Source organism: Jaculus jaculus, chromosome X, assembly GCF_020740685.1.
Source record: "Jaculus jaculus isolate mJacJac1 chromosome X, mJacJac1.mat.Y.cur, whole genome shotgun sequence".
NCBI classification, from domain to species: domain Eukaryota; kingdom Metazoa; phylum Chordata; class Mammalia; order Rodentia; family Dipodidae; genus Jaculus; species Jaculus jaculus.
In genome coordinates, this window is record NC_059125.1 from 153,442,115 (window position 1) to 153,448,490 (window position 6,376).

Sequence of the window (6,376 nt, forward strand, 5' to 3'; positions counted from 1 at the left end):
AGCAAGTGAAACAAATGAGTGAAGAGACAGCTTACATGGTAAGAGAAAATAAAATCTGCTAGCTATTTATCTGACAGAAGATTAATATCTAGAATATGCAAGTAACTAAAAAAACTGAATAACAAAAGCTAAACAATCCAATGAAAATGTGATAAATTAACAGATAGTTCTCAAAATCTGAAATTCAGGGCAGGAGAGATGCTTGCCTGAAAAGCCTAACGAACGGAGTTCAATTCCCCGGTACCCATGTAAAGCAAGATGTATAAAGTAGTGCATGCATCTGGAGCCCATTTGCAGTGGCTAGAGATCCTGATGTGCCCATTCTCTCTGCCTCTCTCTCTTTTTACCTCTTTCTGCTTGCAAATAAATACATAAAATATTTTAAAAATAATATTCAAATGGCTAATACACATATGAAAAATGTTCAACATTCTTAGCTATCAAGGCAATGAAAATCAAAACTACATTGTGATTCCAGCTCACTATATACAGAATATCAGTCATTAAGAAAACAAATAACGAGCTGGAGAGATGGCTTAGCAGTTAAGGTGCTTGCCTGCGAAACCCAAGATCACTTGTTTGAATCTCTAGGTCCCACATAGCCAGATGCAGTGACGAAGCATGCAATGTTGCACATGCACACAAGGGGGCGCACGTGTCTGGAGTTTGTTCATAATGGCTAAAAGGCCCTGGCATGCCCATTTATTTTCTCTCTTTCTCAAAAATAAAATAATAAAAAGTTTAAGAAAAAGAAAACAACAACAATGCTGGTGAGGATGTGGACAGAACAGAACCCTTATTCACTGCTGGTGGGAATAGTCCAATTACTATGGAAATTAGTATTGAGATTCCTCAAAAAACGTAACCATATCACCAGCTATACCACTCCCAAGTATGTATACAAAGGACTCTGAGACAAAATGTCACATCACTGTTCACAATAGCCAACTTATGAAACCAGCCTAAGTATCCATCAACAGATAAGTGGATGGATGGATGGATAGATAGATAGATAGATAGATAGACAGACAGACAGACAGACAGACAGAGCGATAGATGGATCTCGCAATGGAAACAAAATTGTTTGGGGAAAGGAAGGAGACTAGTGGGAAAAGGGAGGGTATAGAGAGGTATGAATATGGTCAAAATACATGATATACTTGCACAAATTGTCTTTATGAGCCGGGTATGGTGGCAGACACCTTTAATCCCAGCACTCAGGAGGCAGAGGTAGGAGGAGGATTTCTGTGAGTTCGAGGCCACCCTTAGACTACATAGTGAATTTCAGGTCAGCCTGGGCTAGAGCAAGTTCCTACCTTGAAAGACCAAAAAAAATGTCTTTATGACATTCATTAATATGTACAATGAATATACACCACTAAAAGATTTAACAAGAACATGGGGAGATAGCTCAGCAGGTAAGAACACTTGCATAAAGTATGAGGGTCTGAGAGGCCTAGAGTTCTCTTCCTGAGCACCCATGTGAAAATATGGGTGTAGCCATGCACATCTGTAACCTAGTCCTGGGGAGGAAGTGGAGATCCCAAAATTGCTGGGGTTCACTAATAAAAATCTGACAGTTGTGGATTGAGTGAGAGACTCTGTTTCAAGAAAATAAGCAGATAAGCCATAGAGGAAGACACCCAAGATTCTCTTCTGATCTCTGCAAGTGTACATGGGCTCCATGCATATGCACACACCATACATATTCAACACTCTGTACACACAAAAAAGCACTTAATACCTTTAATCCCATCACTCAGGAGGCTGAGGTAGGAGGATCAATGTGAGTTTAAGGCCAGTCTGGGAACACAGAGTGAATTCCCAGTTAGCCTTGACTAGAATGAGACCCTACTTCTGCCTCCCGAGTGCTGGGATTAAAAGCATGTACCACCACACCCAGTAGACAAAATATTTTTGAGGGCTGGACAGATGGCTCATCTGTTAAGGCACTTGCCTGCAAAGCCTAACGTCCTGGGATCAGTTGCCCAGAGCCACATAAAGCCAGATGCGCACAGTAGTACATGCATTTGGAATTCGTTTGCAATGGCTAAAGGCCCAGGAGTGCCCGTTCTCTCTCTCTTTCCCCTCCTTGCAAAGAAATATTTTTTTTTGAATTCGCTTGTACAACAGGTGGGCCAGTGGCACAATGGATAATGTGTCTGACTATGAATTCACTTACACAGAGAAGAGTAAGTAGTGTTGTAGTAGTTACCCCACATCTCTATGTAATCTCTACGCATTGCTGCTCCCATGAAGCTTCAAAATCTTGGCTTTTGCTCAGTGCTCTTTGAAGACGGCCACCACGGTTACATAGTGAGCTCTTTACCATCACTAGTATTCTAGAATGCCCTCTCAGCTTTTTGTTGTGTTTTGCAACAGCACTAGTCACTACTCTACATTTATTTTGTTCAGTGGTGTTTTATTGATTGATCGATTGAGAATGGCACTTTCATATGCCAGGCTGTGCAAGAACTCAATATGTAGCCAAGGATGACCCTGAATTTTTTTTTAAATATGTTAATGAATGAGCACATTAGGGCCTCTAGCCACTGCAAACTCCAGATGCATGCGCCACTTTGTACATTCAGCTTTATGTGGGCACTGGAGACTTGAACCCTGGTCATTAGGATTTGCAGGCAAGCACTTTAATTCCTGAATCATCTCTCCAGACTGACCTTGAACTTTTTTTTTACCACCTCAGGTGTTGTCTACACCTCTAAGTACTGGGATTTAGTCATGTGACATCATGCCCATTTTCACAAAGCACAGTGTTTGTTGACTTTGAGGGATCACCCTCCCATTCCCCCAAAGAATCAAGTTTTGCCTGTTGGAATGTCAAGGAACAGGCCTAACAGAGAACGCATGGGGTTTTGCACAGATGAATTCAGAGAGCTGCACCAGGGTTTACTTTACTCAGGAATGGCTTTTTGAAAAGGCCTATAGACAGACAGATGGACAAATAGGCGCCCATGAACACCACAAAGCACCATCCTATCTTTTTTTGACTCAAGGCCCCACCACCACTTTCTTCCCACTCTTATACAGCAAAGGGGACAGAGAGACCCCCAGGCCTGATCACCATGGACTCCACGAGTGTCTACATTCACATCCTAGCTCAGTGCCCTCCTGGTCACCATGCTGCCATAAGAAGCTGCACCTCCCCTCCAAGCCCTGTTTTCTCATCAGCAAGATAGGGACACCATCTACTCCACAGTCCCGGAGTTAGTTATTCCACAGCTGCTCTGAAGGCCCTGCTTTGGTAGAGACAGCAGGCTTCCAGGAGGGCAGCCCAGCTCCCTGGCTGCTGGCCAAGTGAGCCACAGACAACCTCCCCACAGAGTGGGGCCCACATAGCAGCACCCAGAGGAGCCCCTTCTCAAGACCTTGCCACTACAAAAACAGGTTCTTGAAGCTTAAAGCCACAGACATTAAAAAATAGAAGCTTTTTTTTTTTTTTCTTTTTAAGGCAGGGTATCGCTATAGCCCAGGCTGACCTGGAATTCACTATGTAGTCTCAGGCTGGCCTTGAGGGCTGAGATTAAAGGCATCACATCTGGTTCTGACCTTGTACTTCTGATCCTCCTACTTCCACGTTTCTCCCAAGTACTGGGAATACATGCCTGGTTTATGCAATGCTGGGAATTGAACCCAGGGCTTTGTGCATGTTAGGTGAGCACATTACCAACAGAGCTACCATACCAAGTCCACTTAACATTTTAAGTTTGCTTATGGTTTTTGGCCCTATTGAGCTCAAGTGGAGATCCTACTCAGGTTAATGTATATGGGGGAGGGGTAGGTGAAGGCCTTGCAAAGTGCCTTTTAGTATAGGAGCTAAGGAGAAGAAACTTGGGCAGGGTCTCTGTAAGAAACATTATCACTGGGGCTGGGGAGATGGCTCAGTGGTTCAAGATACTTGCTTACAAAGCCTACTGGCCCAGGTCTGACTCCACAGTACCCATGTAAAGATGTACAAAGTGGCATGCACATTTAGAGTTCGTTTGCAGTGATAATATAGGTCCTGGCATCATACCCTTTTCTCTCTCTCTTTCTCTCTCTTTTATTTGAGGTAGGGTCTCTGGTTCAGGCTGACCTGGAATTCACTATGGAGTCTCAGGTGGCCTAAAACTCTCGGCGATCTTCCTACCTCTGCCTCCGGAGTGCTGGGATTAAAGGCATTTGCCACCATGCCTGGCTCTTCTCTCTCTCTTTTTTAAATAAATAAAAAAATTAAAGAAATGTTATTATGGGCTGGTGAGATTTCTCAGTAGTTAAGGGCAATTGCTTGCAAAGCCTGAAGGCCAGAGTTTAGTTTCCCATTACCCATATAAAGCCAGATGTACAGAGTGGTGCATGCATCTGGAGTTGCAGTTGCAGTGGAGGAAGGCCATGGCGTGCCCATTTCTCTCTTTCCCTCTCTCCCTCCTTTTCCCTCCTTTTAGAAAATATTATTTATTTATTTGAGAGAGAGAGAGACAGAGAAAGAGGCAGAGAGGGATAGAGAGAGAAAGAAAGGGAGAATGGTATAGGCCTGCCAGGGTCTCATATCTCTGTAAATGAACTCCAGATGCATGCACCATTTAGTGCATCTGGCTGTACATGGATACTGGAGAATCAAACCCAGGCCATCAGGTTTTGCAAGCAAGGGCCTTCAACTGCTCAGCCATCTTTCCAGCCCATCCTCTGCTCTCTCTTTCTCTCTGTTGCAAATACATTTTTAAAAAGTCAATTCACACTTTAAAAAAAAAAGAAACATTATTACTGAGTCTAGTTCTACACAATAAGACTGTATCAGGAAATAAGTGGTGAGATATTATCCAACTTGGAAGGAAGTAGAAAGAAGCATGATTGATAAGTATTTGCTGAGACCAAGGTCTGCCAGGCACCACAATGCAGAAATAATAGCTGTCAATTACTAGAAAAGAGAAAATGTTCTAAGGGTTTTTTTTTTTTTTTTTTCACAGATAGGGTCTTACTCCAGCCCAGGCTGACCTGGCATTCACTATGGTGAATTCAGAGTGGCCTCGAACTCATGACAACCCTCCTACCTCTGACTCCCGAGTGCTGGGATTAAAGGCGTGCGCCACCACGCCCGGCCTAAGGGGTTTTTAATACAATACTCTTGTCTTCATTTCATGGGCAATGAATCTCAAGCATGGAAAGGTTAGGCAAGTTGCTCATGGTCACACAGCCTTTAATAAGTAGAATTCAAACACATGTAACCAGGCTCCACAAGTATTGAGGCAGTTTAGGGTGACTGCCTCTCCCAAAGTAAAAAAAGAAGCAGGAATGTTCTTGAGCCTCCCCTTGCAGTCTTCACTTGGCTAGAGATCAGGCCTCTCCTTACCTTGCTGGCTAGAAGTTTCAATCTGATTTTCACATTGTGGTTGGCTAAACTCAGCCAAAAACGTGGCTTCACGGTTAGTTAGCTCAGTCCCCATTTAGAATCTATAAATAATCCCAATTTGGGTCACATGGTGGACATTACCCTTTCCTGCCTTCCACAGGCAGGCGCTCTCGCTGTACTGTTTCATCTTTCTTTCTCTTAATCGAATAGTCTCTCTAATCCTTATCCCCTTGTGTATGCATTTCAGTTCTTTGAATCAGTATGACAAGAATCTGGGATACCTAAAATTTATTGGTGTGTTGGCATATATCGGCACATTGGTGAAGAACCCCCAAATTCCCACTTATCTCACTCTTAATTGTATCCAGTAATGCGTGCCTTTGAAATGAATAAACCAGTCAGGAGTGGTGGCGCATGCCTTTCATCCTAGCACTTTGGAGGCTGAGGTAGGATTACAGTGAGTTTGAGGCCAGCTTCGGCTATAGACTGAGTTCCAGGGTCAGCCTGGGCTATAGTGAGACCTTGTTTCAAAAAGCCAAAAAAGGAAAAAAAAAATGAATAAATCCCTAATTCCTACAACTTGGGGGTGACAGTTCAATTGTATAGACAAAAAAGTACAGTTAGCAAACAATATAAGGTGGTAAACTCTGCTGGGAATTCCCACATGATATGTGGTTTAATGGACAGGATAATGCTCTAAAACATGTACAGATAAAATAAGTGAGGCACAGGGAAGTTAAATGACTTACTTGAAGGCCACACCCATTTTTCCTAAACATAGAAACAAACGGGAAGTAATAAACTTTAAAGAGGGATAAGTATATTATTTTGATTGCGATGCTCTAAAAATGTGTAAGATGTGCTTTCCGGCGTTGCAAGAGCATTTCGACAAGCGCAGTAGCCGCTACACACTCAATGTTTACAACACTAGAGGCACACGGGCTAGGGTGAAACATTAACTCCGAGAAGGCTCAGCGGAGGTTACACAGCGACACGGGGGCGCTCTGCGCATGCGTACCTCCGTGAGTC